At 46.4% G+C, this 13245-nt stretch overlaps 1 long non-coding RNA gene across 1 annotated transcript; it reads right to left on the reverse strand.

Annotated features, from left to right (window-relative positions):
• Positions 1-9695: 9695 nt before the first annotated feature.
• Positions 9696-10251, reverse strand: LOC120930270. Its single transcript, XR_005747680.1, has 2 exons — positions 10077-10251; positions 9696-10031 (listed from the first exon to the last, which is right to left on the reverse strand). It is a non-coding gene; the product is annotated as an uncharacterized LOC120930270 (long non-coding RNA).
• Between the last annotated feature and the right edge of the window lie 2994 nt (positions 10252-13245).

The raw sequence follows: 13245 nt of genomic DNA on the forward strand, positions 1-13245 counted from the left end.
AATGTATAGAGCGTATAGAACGTATAAAATGTATAGAACACATACAATGTATAGAGCGTATAGAACGTATAGAATGTATAGAACACATACAATGTATAGAGCGTATAGAACATATAGAATGTATAGAACATATAGAATGTATAGAACACATACAATGTATAGAGCGTATAGAACACATACAATGTATAGAGCATATAGAATGTATAGAGCGTATAGAATGTATAGAACACATACAATGTATAGAGCGTATAGAACGTATAGAATGTATAGAACACATACAATGTATAGAGCGTATAGAACGTATAGAATGTATAGAACACATACAATGTATAGAGCGTATAGAACGTATAGAATGTATAGAACACATACAATGTATAGAGCGTATAGAACATATAGAATGTATAGAACATATAGAATGTATAGAACACATACAATGTATAGAGCGTATAGAACATATAGAATGTATAGAACATATAGAATGTATAGAACACATACAATGTATAGAGCGTATAGAACACATACAATGTATAGAACGTATAGAACACATACAATGTATAGAACGTATAGAACATATACAATGTATAGAGCGTATAGAACATATAGAATGTATAGAACGTATAGAACATATACAATGTATAGAACATATAGAACATATACAATGTATAGAACGTATAGAACACATACAATGTATAGAGCGTATAGAACATATAGAATGTATAGAGCGTATAGAATGTATAGAACACATACAATGTATAGAACATATACAACGTATAGAGCATATAGAGTGTACAGGGCCTATAGACAGTATAGAGATTATAGAACGTATAGAATGTACAGGGCTTATAGACAGTACAGAGATTATAGAGTGTTCAGGGCTTATAGACAGTACAGAGATTATAGAACGTATAGAGTGTACAGGGCTTATAGACAGTATAGAGTGTATAGAATGTATAGACAGTATAGAGCGTATAGGGGGGTATAGAATGTACAGGGCTTATAGACAGTACAGAGATTATAGAACGCATAGGACTTATAGACAGTACAGAGATTATAGAACGCATAGGACTTATAGACAGTACAGAGATTATAGAACGTATAGGGCTTATAGACAGTATAGAGATTATAGAACGTATAGAGTGTACAGGGCTTATAGACAGTACAGAGATTATAGAGTGTACAGGGCTTATAGACAGTACAGAGATTATAGAACGTATAGAGTGTACAGGGCTATGCTGTATATGGATCACCCTGGACGTCTCAGCTCACACAGAATAGACGTCTATAGGAATCAGAAACAAACACACGCACTGATTTGCATCGACTACAAGCAGGCTGGTGTTTGTGACTCGTCTTTCTGTAACCGCATGAGTGTTTATCTGCCAGGAGGACCGACCAGCTCTATACATTATTTATAGAAATGCTTCAGCCTTCTAACACAACTAATAGCCTATCAGTGTTGAATTAAATGGCACGTCCTCTGGTATTTAATGGGTTAATTAACCCTTCTTTAACAATGTATTAAACATCATGCTTTGAGGATAACTTTACTCATCGACAATAGATGAGTTATTGATGTGATCCTTTGTATACCCAACAACCACCCAACCACACACACTGCTCCCTGCTGTCCTCTGAGCAGAGATAACCGTCTCTGAACAAAGAGCAATGGTGGTGCCCTATACTGACCTCTATAGGTGGGGGCAGGGCACTGCATATTATCATTGAATCAAAGGACTTGTTCACACCACACCTTCAAATGCAGGAAAATGCCTAGACAAGCTTTTCTCTTCTTTAGAACCCGTTCACACGAGAGCATTGCACATATTTTTATTTGCCCAACATTTCTGGTCTGAACCTAACAACAGGGGGGCATAAAGGTACAGGTATCTAACTGACAACATATGGTGGACATAAAAAGGTACAGGTATCTAACTGACAACATAAGGGGACCATAAAGGTACAGGCATCTAACTGACAACATAAGGGCACCATAAAGGTACAGGTATCTAACTGACAACATAAGGGGACCATAAAGGTACAGGCATCTAACTGACAACATAAGGGGACCATAAAGGTATAGGCATCTAACTGACAACATATGGTGACCATAAATGTACAGGTATCTAACTGACAACATAAGGGGACCATAAAGGTACAGGCATCTAACTGACAACATAAGGGGACCATAAAGGTACAGGCATCTAACTGACAACATATGGTGGACATAAATGTACAGGTATCTAACTGACAACATAAGGTGACCATAGGTACAGGTATCTAACTGACAACATAAGGGGACCATAAAGGTACAGGCATCTAACTGACAACATAAGGGGACCATAAAGGTATAGGCATCTAACTGACAACATAAGGGGACCATAAAGGTACAGGCATCTAACTGACAACATAAGGGGACCATAAAGGTACAGGCATCTAACTGACAACATATGGTGGACATAAATGTACAGGTATCTAACTGACAACATAAGGTGACCATAGGTACAGGTATCTAACTGACAACATAAGGGGACCATAAAGGTACAGGTATCTAACTGACAACATAAGGGGACCATAAAGGTACATGCATCTAACTGACAACATATGGTGACCATAAATGTACAGGTATCTAACTGACAACATAAGGGCACCATAAAGGTACAGGTATCTAACTGACAACATAAGGGCACCATAAAGGTACAGGTATCTAACTGACAACATATGGTGACCATAAAGTTACAGGTATCTAACTGACAACATATGGTAGACATAAAGGTACAGACATCTAACTGACAACATATGGGGACCATAAAGTTACAGGTATCTAACTGACAACATATGGTGACCATAAAGGTACAGGTATCTAACTGACAACATATGGTGACCATAAAGGTACAGACATCTAACTGACAACATATGGGGACCATAAAGTTACAGGTATCTAACTGACAACATATGGTGACCATAAAGGTACAGGTATCTAACTGACAACATATGGGGATCATAAAGGTACAGGTATCTAACTGACAACATATGGTGACCATAAAGGTACAGGTATCTAACTGACAACATATGGTGACCATAAATGTACAGGTATCTAACCGACAACATAAGGGTGGCCCCAAAGGCACACGTACCTAACTAACTACGCATTGTGGACATTTGTCCAGCACAACACACGGTCCTGTCAACCTTTCCTCACCATGGGATGGATAAAGTACAATAATGGGAACTTCTGCTGAAAATGTTTTGATGGCAATCACATATTTTCTGTATACTGAAAACTGTAAGTGATCGTTCCTATACCTCTAGATCCCTCCTCTGGTGAAGGTAGTTTGCACGGCTTCATTTTATTTCTATGTGTATGGCCAACCTAACCCACCGAGACTCATCCACAAGGCGATCCTTCACAATTGGGAATAATGAGAAATATGCTGAATAATTCTATGTGCTGCTGATCAACTTTTGGACAACTTTGCCATGTAGAGTTATTATACTGCAGTCCTATCTCTATGTCATTTATGTTGTTATTATTATATAAAAAATTATAGAAATCATGAGTCTTAGGTCAAATGAAATCACATTCCCTTAGGCACTTCTAAATGGTACATTTTGATTTTGGCATTTCTTTTATCCTTTTACCTTTGACTGTTCACCAGATCCGTGGAGCCCTAATCTTTATCCATACCCTTAGAGACCCACGGGGCCCTGATCTTTGCCCATTCCCTTAGTGACTCTTAGTGGCCCATGGAGCCCTGATCTTTTTCCATACCCTTAGTCATCCAAGGGGCCCTGATCTTTATCCACACCCTTAGAGACCCATGGAGCCCTGATCTTTATCCATACCCTTGGTCCTCTATGGAGCTCAGGTCTTTGTCTATACTCTTAGAGACCCATAGAGCCCTGATCTTTGCCCATACCCTTAGTGACCCATGGAGCCCTGATCTTTGTCCATACCCTTAGTGACCCATAGAGCCCTGCTTCTTTATTCATACCCTTAGAGACCCATGGGGCTCTGCTCTTTATCCATACCCTTGGTCATCGATGGAGCTCAGGTCTTTGTCTATACCCTTAGAGACCCATGGAGCCCTGATCTTTGCCCATATCCCTAGACATCCATGGTGCCCTGATCTTTATCCATACCCTTAGAGACCCACGGGGCCCTGATCTTTATCCATACCCTTAGTGACCCATGGAGCCCTGATCTTTATCCATACCCTTAGAGACCCACGGGGCCCTGATCTTTATCCATACACTTAGAGACCCATAGGGCCCCGATCTTTATCCATACCCTTAGTGACCCATGGAGCCCTGATCTTTATCCAGACCCTTAGAGACCCATGGTGCCCTGATCTTTATTCATACCCTTAGAGACCCATGGGGCCATGATCTTTATCCATACCCTTAGAGACCCACGGGACCCTGATCTTTATCCATACCCTTAGAGACCCACGGGACCCTGATCTTTATCCATACCCTTAAAGACCCATGGGACCCTGACCTTTACCCATACCCTTAGTCACCCACGGAGACCTGATCTTTGTCCATACCCTTAGTAAGGTCAAGTGGTTGTTATCTTTTCTAATGACCACATTGTGCATATTATGTCAATTGTCAAATGATTTTTATTGAATCTTGAGGCAGTTAGGCGGCATATCAGAGAACAGAGGGGCTATTATGAAGGTTTCTTCCGATCACCAAACAAGCTTTATGCAATGAGCTCCCCCAGCAGGGCTGGAGCCCTGCCCCCCCCCAGTTAGTCCTTTAATAAAATGTTACAAGGAGGAAGACGGATGCAAACGATTGCAGCAATATGTCCAGACAAGCAGCACGCCGGCAGCAGCCAGAGACACATTCGGTAAACGTTTCTGTGCATGCATGATAGACCTGTCAGTGGTCTCCCCTCAGTGGTCTGATCTTCTGCCGGGTAGCTGTTGTATTGACAGGATCCTCTATAATTTACTGATGATAAAACACATTGACTTTATGTGGAAGGAAACATTGTATATCGTAGCCAGGCCACCATTTACAAGGGAATATCACTGAATATGGATATTGCACCTATGCCTGGTGTAGAACTACAAGTCCCAGCAAGCTGCCACGCTGGCATTTTTCACGTAATACTGACTTGATTTCCAATCTTTGTAGATGGAATCTGGACAACGAACGCCTTGGGGTGTAATATATTTTGTATTATGAACCCACGATGTTCAGATATTGACGTTTCTCCAGAAGAACGGCCACATGTATCCCTCACCATCATCGCGCACACCGCCCGTGCTGCGTGTTTTTTGTGTTTCTAATGCTACATTGTGTCAATGGCATTGATAAATCACATTCATCCAGGGCCGTCTTAATGGCATCATGGGCCCCTGGGCAAAGTAATGCTCTGGGGCCCCTACAATTATGAGAGTGCAGGTAAACCAGACATCGAGTAGGGAGGAGGCAGACGTCCTCCCCCTGCGTATCTATCACTCTTAGTGCCATCATGGGGCCCCCAATTTCGGGGCAGCGTGGGCTCAAGGACCAGCTGCTTTGGGGGGAAAAAACAGGGGGGCCCTGTGCAGCTGGAGCCCCTGGGCAGTGCCCATGTGTGCCCTCTCATTAAGACAGTCCTTATTAGACATGCATGTTTTTTTTATGGGGCTGGGGACACAGAACAGCCTTGACAGGAGTTTGTACCTGAACCTAAATACCACGCCTGACCTGAAGCAGAGACAGGAACCAGCAAGGCATGACTCTCCAGCTTAGGTGAAAGACTCGGCATTCCAGGAGAGCTGGCTGGTATCTATAGTTCTACAGGAAATTAAAACTCCCTACACATAACCTAGACCAAGGGCTTTGGATCAGACGAGGGACTACAAGTCCAAGCATTGCTCTATCAGGGCTCTATGATCAGACTTATGGCATGAGAGCAGATCTGATTCTTCAGTCACCTGGATCCCCCCGGAGTCCTCATGGCACCTCCATCAATGTATTCGCTCCGCAGCCCACGCATGTTTCTCACAAATTAAACTAGTCAAGCCTGCGACTCATTAGCCCAGAGTTCATATGTGAATTGTTTAATATCAGTTATTATCACACATAACTGGCTCCTATCGCTCTGCCTCCTCTGTGACCCAAGGAGAAATTAAATATGGCCCTAAGTATATCAGGCAAGCGGCGGTGGAAAGGAGGGGGTTAACCCTTCTGGAGCCAAGAGGACCCAGTAAAGGCAATGCTGCTGGCAATGCAATGAGACAGCCCTGCACTGCAGTTACACCGTGGTGCCCTTATTACTACTAGAACACACTGCTGCTGATGAGTACCCAGGGGTACCTGACATACCCATGATGAAGAGTCTGATTATTGTCTGCCTGGCACACTGCAGGGTGTGGTGACATAAATACAAGGTATGGCGGTGTGATGCAGGTGTACAAGGTGTGGTGGTGCGGTGCAGGTGTACAAGGTAAGGAAGTGTGGGGCAGTTGGGCAATTTGTGGTGCAGGTGTACAAGGTAAGGTGGTGTGGTGCAGGTGTACAATGTGTAGTAAAGGTGTACAAGATAAGGTGGTGTGGTGCAGGTGTACAATGTGTGGTGCAGGTGTACAATGTGTAGTAAAGGTGTACAAGGTAAGGCGGTGTGGTGCAGGTGTACAAGGTAAGGTGGTGTCGTGCAGGTGTACAATGTGTGGTGCAGGTGTACAATGTGTTGTAAAGGTGTACAAGGTAAGGTGGTGTGGTGCAGGTGTACAATGTGTGGTGCAGGTGTACAAGGTAAGGCGGTGTGGTGCAGGTGTACAATGTGTAGTAAAGGTGTACAAGATAAGGTGGTGTGGTGCAGGTGTACAATGTGTGGTGCAGGTGTACAATGTGTAGTAAAGGTGTACAAGGTAAGGCGGTGTGGTGCAGGTGTACAAGGTAAGGTGGTGTCGTGCAGGTGTACAATGTGTGGTGCAGGTGTACAATGTGTTGTAAAGGTGTACAAGGTAAGGTGGTGTGGTGCAGGTGTACAATGTGTAGTACAGGCAAAGGCGTGCACAACCTATTGCATTAGGGTGTGCACCCCAAGGCTCATACACATATGCATTGTGTGTGTATATATACGGACAGCGTCAGTAGAGAAATGGACATTGTCAGTAGGGCAGAGATTGGGGTCAGTAGTTATTTTTATAATTTTATTTATAATTTTTTAAAACATTTTTTTTTCACCTTTTTTTATTTATTTTTAGGAGCCCCATTAGGGGGCTTTGCTGAAATATCAGGGGTCTAAACAAGGGGAATCTACACCACACGGGGTGATTAGGGGGGTTCCAGGCACACCTATGAGTAGGGGAGTGGGCGGTGTCAGTAGTTTTTATTTTTAATATTTAACATTTTATTGTTTTATTTTTACATTAAATTTTTTTTTTTTTTGCTGAAATGTCAGGGGTCCAAACGGGGAATCTGCGCCACATAGGGTGATTAGGGTTGTGCCCAGGCACACCTGGCAGACCCTGTGAGTATGAGTACACCTGTACCCTATGAGTACAGGTGTACAAGGTAAGGCTGGTGTGGTGCAGGTGTAGGCGAGGCAGGTGTACAATGTGTGGTGCAGGTATGTGGGTATAGAATTGGGTATATGGGATTCTTGATATTATTATTTTATTTTTTGTGGTTGAACTGGATGGACTAATGTCTTTTTTCAACCTGACTAACTATGTAACTATACAAGGTAAGGCGGTGTGAGGAAGGTGTACCATGTGTGGTGCAGGTATACAAGGTAAGGCGGTGTGAGGAAGGTGTACCATGTGTGGTGCAGGTATACAAGGTAAGGCGGTGTAAGGAAGGTGTACCATGTGTGGTGCAGGTATACAAGGTAAGGCGGTGTGAGGAAGGTGTTCCATGTGTGGTGCAGGTATACAAGGTAAGGCGGTGTAAGGAAGGTGTACCATGTGTGGTGCAGGTATACAAGGTAAGGCGGTGTGAGGAAGGTGTACCATGTGTGGTGCAGGTATACAAGGTAAGGCGGTGTGAGGAAGGTGTACCATGTGTGGTGCAGGTATACAAGGTAAGGCGGTGTGAGGAAGGTGTACCATGTGTGGTGCAGGTATACAAGGTAAGGCAGTGTGAGGAAGGTGTTCCATGTGTGGTGCAGGTATACAAGGTAAGGCGGTGTGAGGAAGGTGTACCATGTGTGGTGCGGGTATACAAGGTAAGGCGGTGTGAGGAAGGTGTACCATGTGTGGTGCAGGTATACAAGGTAAGGCGATGATTAACGACTAGACATGGGCAAATGCTACAAGATGGTCCAACATCAGCTCAGATCGTCAGTATCCATACACAATGAGATCAAGGACACGACCAAATCTGTAAAGTTATCTGACATGACCCATACATAGATTGCAATGGCAAGAGATGACCAATGTCTAAGGATCGCTATGGATCAGAAGAACCCAACCTGGCTCAATCCTTCTGATCACCTCTATTCACATTCTGCTCCCCACTTATCTTCATAGACACCCAATATCCAATGCCCCCCCCATGTGCTCCCACCATAGGCACACAATATCCAATGCCCCCCCCCCCCCACCACAGGCACACAATATCCAATGCCCCCCCCCCCCATGTGTCCCCACCATAGGCACACAATATCCAATGCCCCCCCCCCACGTGTTCCCACCATAGGAACACAACCACCCCACAGACACCTGATGATGATAATTAGCGCTCCTACCTTTCTGTGAAGCTCCAGATGGAGAGAATCCAATAGCCGAGACAAGAAGCAGGAAAAACAGCAAATGTCCAGATTGTGGACCCATCCTGATCACAGGTCACCAGCAGCCATCTCCAGACTGCTGCACCCCCTCTTCCTACACAGCGAGATAGTGCAGCCTTCTGTAGACTTCATCCACGGAGTGCAGCTCATGGATGGATGGATGGATGGTGGCTCTACCTTGGATATTCCTTGGACAGTCCTTCCTCACTGGGTGTCCCCCTGGATCTCAAAGCTCAATGAGTGTCCTCCTGGACCCCTGGATCTCAAAGCTCAATGGGTGTCCTCTTGGTCTTCTGAGCTCACTGGTTGCCCCCCTGGATTTATGGGCTCACCAGTTGCCCACTTGGATCTCCAGGCTTACTGGTTGCCCACCTGGATTTCTGGGCTCACTGGTTACCCCCCTGGATTTATGGGCTCACCAGTTGCCCACTTGGATCTCCAGGCTTACTGATTGCCCACCTGGATTTCTGGGCTCACTGGTTGCCCCCCTGGATCTCTGGGCTCACTGGTTGCCCCCCTGGATCTCTGGGCTCCCTGTATACATTCTTCCATATATTATTCTTCCTTTCCGATATCCAGTCTTATATCCCTTCAGAGTCTTTGGCTCCAGCCTGGCAGCCCAGGCAATAGCCGGAGCTCCGCTTAGACGTTGCTGGCAGAAGATGACAGCCCCCCCGGTCCCGGCTGCCCATGCTCCATCAGTCCCTGGCAGAGGATGACATGTACCGGGGCTCAGGTTAGTCCTGGATGTGTGCAGTCGTCTACAGATGGGAGAGTGGCATGGACCTGGGCTCAGGGTGGTTCTGGATGTGTGCAGTCCTCTACAGATGGGAGGGTTGGCTGAGTGCTGGGCTCAGGTTAGTCCTCTATGGATGGGAGGGTTGGCATGGACCTGGGCTCAGGTTAGTCCTCTATGGATGGGAGGGTTGGCATGGACCTGGGCTCAGGTTAATCCTCTATAGATGGGAAGGTTGGCTGAGTATTGGGCTCAGGTTAGTCCTCTGTGGATGGGAGGGTTGGCATGGACCTGGGCTCAGGTTAGTCCTCTGTGGATGGGAGGGTTGGCATGGACCTGGGCTCAGGTTAGTCCTCTTTGGATGGGAGGGTTGGCATGGACCTGGGCTCAGGTTAGTCCTCTATGGATGGGAGGGTTGGCAGAGTGCTGGGCTCAGGTTAGTCCTCTATGGATGGGAGGGTTGGCATGGACCTGGGCTCAGGTTAATCCTCTATGGATGGGAGGGTTGGCTGAGTGCTGGGCTCAGGTTAGTCCTCTATGGATGGGAGGGTTGGCATGGACCTGGGCTCAGGTTAGTCCTTTATGGATGGGAGGGTTGGCATGGACCTGGGCTTGGCATCCTCTCAGCTCAGACTCCAATGCTTGGCTTTCTCCCCATCATAACTTTTCCTGTGTGATCCTATATGTATTGCATCCTCCTGTGCTGTGTGCAGGCTCAGCCGGTCCCTCTCCTCTCCTCTCCTCTCCTCTCCTCCCTTCTCTTCTCTTCTCTTCCCTCAGCAGCATTGGCAGCTTTCAGCCTTCTCAGCTCCACACCACATCGTGCTGATCCATATTTCATGAGCTGTGCCTCGCCTGCAGCCAATGGGAGCCAAGGAAGGGTGGAATGGGTGTGGCTGGAGGGATTGTTATTGGGGGGGGGGGGGGAAAGGGGATGTGTGCTGTGCTGGCTGACTTGTGTCTACAGAGCTCTGCTATAGGAAGGAGGCGATATTATAGAGCAGGCAGTAACGATCGCTACGGTGCAGGTAGATCTGGGTGCTCAGAAGGATCAGGGAGCTGCCAGCGGGGTGCCGGCTATAGGGAGCCGTCCGCAGAGTGCCGACAATAGGGAGCCGTCCGCTGGGTGCCGGCTATAGGGAGCTGTCCGCAGGGTGCCTACAATAGGGAGCCGTCCGCGGGGTTCCGACAATAGGGAGCCGTCCGCGGGGTGCTGGCTATAGGGAGCTGTCCGCAGGATGCCGACAATAGGGAGCCGTCCGCGGGGTGCCGGCTAGGGAGCTGTCCGCAGGATGCCGACAATAGGGAGCTGTCCGGGGTGCCCAGAAGGATGTCGGCCGGCTATAGGGAGCTGTCCGCGGAGTGCCGACAATAGGGAGCCGTCCGCAGGGTGCCAACAATAGAGAGCTGTCCGCAGGGTGCCGACAATAGGGAGCCGTCCGCAGGGTGCCGACAATAGGGAGCCGTCCGCAGGGTGCCGACAATAGGGAGCTGTCCGCAGGGTGCCGACAATCAAGAGCTGCGGGGTGCCGACAATCGGGAGCCGTCCGCGGGGTGCCCAGAAGGATGTCGGCCGGCTATAGGGAGCTGTCCGCGGTCTGTGGTGCTGAAACCCGAGCAGAGCGGAGAGCTGTCCACTTGCTGAACCGGAGCTCATCCTAAACTAGTCTACATATATACTGTATATATACTGTACTGTGTATATAATAAATACGTACACTATAATAATAAGTACAAATATATACATTTACATATAATAAATATACTCTCTCTATATATACTGTCTATACATACAATACATTTAATATACAAATTACATATATTCTACACACACACACACATATATATATATATATATATATATATATATATACACTCACTGGCCACTTTATTAGGTACACCTGTTCAATTGCTTGGCAACAAAAATTGGACAGGTGTACCTAATAAAGTGGCCAGTGAGTATATATATATATATATATATATATATATATATATATATATATATATTTATATATATTTACGGCAGCAACTCAATGCATGTAGGCAGGGCCGCCATCAGGAATTATGGGGCCCCTTACACAGCTTCAGCATGGGCCCCCTGGAGCAGAGAACCAGGGGGGGGGGGGGTGCTGCCACCAAAAAATTGGGAAAGGGGGGGGGGGGCTGCCGCGAATTGAGAAGCGGGGGGGGGCCTTTACGAAATAAAGAAAAATATAATAAAAAAAAAAAAAAAGGGGGGGGGTTGCCATCCAGGGCCCTGGGGACTCTGGGCCCTTTAATAAAAATAATAAATAAAAAAAATATATAAACGAATAATAATAATAACAATAATAACATTTATAAAACATATATAAATTTTTTTTTTTTTTAAAGGGGGTTGCCATCCGGGCCCCTGGGGACCTCCGGGCCCCTTACAGGTGTAATGCCTGTACCCCCCTGATGGCGGCCCTGCATGTAGGCATCTAGACGTGGTGAACATGACTTGCTGAAGTTCAAACCGAGCCTCAGAATGGGGAAGAAAGGGGATCTCGGTGACTTTGAACGTGGCGTGGTGGTTGGTGGCAGACGGGCCGGTCTGAGTATTTCTGGGATTTTGTTTACACACAACCATCTCTCGGGGTTTACAAAGAATGGCGGGAAAAAGAGAAAATATCCAGTGAGCGGAAGTTGGGTGGAGGAAAATGCCTTATTCAATGTCAGAGGAGAATGGGGCAGACCGGTTCCAGGTGATAGAAAGACAACAGTGGGGTAGATTCAGGTATCTCCGCCTAAAGTTATGGCGGCGCAGCGTAGTGTATTTACGCTACGCCTCCGCAACTTACAGGAGCAAGTGCTGTATTCATAAAGCACTTGCTCCGTAATTTGCGGCGGCGTAGCGTAAAAGGGGCCGACGTAAGCGCGCGTAATTCAAATGATCCGGTAGGGGGCGTGGATCATTTAAATTAGGCGTGTTCCCGCGCCGAACGTACTGCGCAAATGCGCCGTCCCTAAAATTTCCCGACGTGCATTGCGGTAAATGACGTCACAAGGACGTCATTGGTTTCGACGTGAACGTAAATGGCGTCCAGCGCCATTCACGGACGACTTACGCAAACGACGTAAAATTTTCAAATCGCGGGAACGACGTAAAACGACTTACGCAAACAACGTAAAAAACGACCGTCGGGCGCACGTACATTCGTGAATCGGCGTAAGTATGTAATTTGCATACTCTACGCTGACAACTATGGGAGCGCCACCTAGCGGCCAGCGTCAGAATGCACCCTAAGATACGACGGCGTAAGAGACTTAGGCCAGTCGTATCTTAGGCTAAAGTCGGCGTATCGAGCTTTCTGAATACAGAAAGTTGATACGCCGGCGCAACTTAGCAATTACGCGGCGTATCTATGGATACGCCGGCGTAATTGCTCTCTGAATCTACCCCAGTAACTCCAATAAGCCCTCGTCGTAACACACGGGATGCAGAATAGAAACAGCCGGCAACCCAAAGAGCTTCTTCTTACAAAATGTATAAAGCACAACGGCAACGTACAATCCACATAATCCTAACGCGTTTCGTCCAAAGACTTCCTCATAGATTTGGGCGGAACGCGTTATCATTATGTGGATTGTACGTTGCTGTTGTGCTTTATACATTTTGTAAGAAGAAGCTCTTGGGTTGCCGGCTATTTCTTCTATCGTGGATTCCCAGCCAGTCCACCAACTCCACTCATTGATTTTCATAGAGCGGTAGAGCTTGGGTACGTTTTTCTTCGTACTTCTATGCAGAATACCA

The sequence above is a fragment of the Rana temporaria genome, chromosome 3 (assembly GCF_905171775.1).
Source record: "Rana temporaria chromosome 3, aRanTem1.1, whole genome shotgun sequence".
NCBI classification, from domain to species: domain Eukaryota; kingdom Metazoa; phylum Chordata; class Amphibia; order Anura; family Ranidae; genus Rana; species Rana temporaria.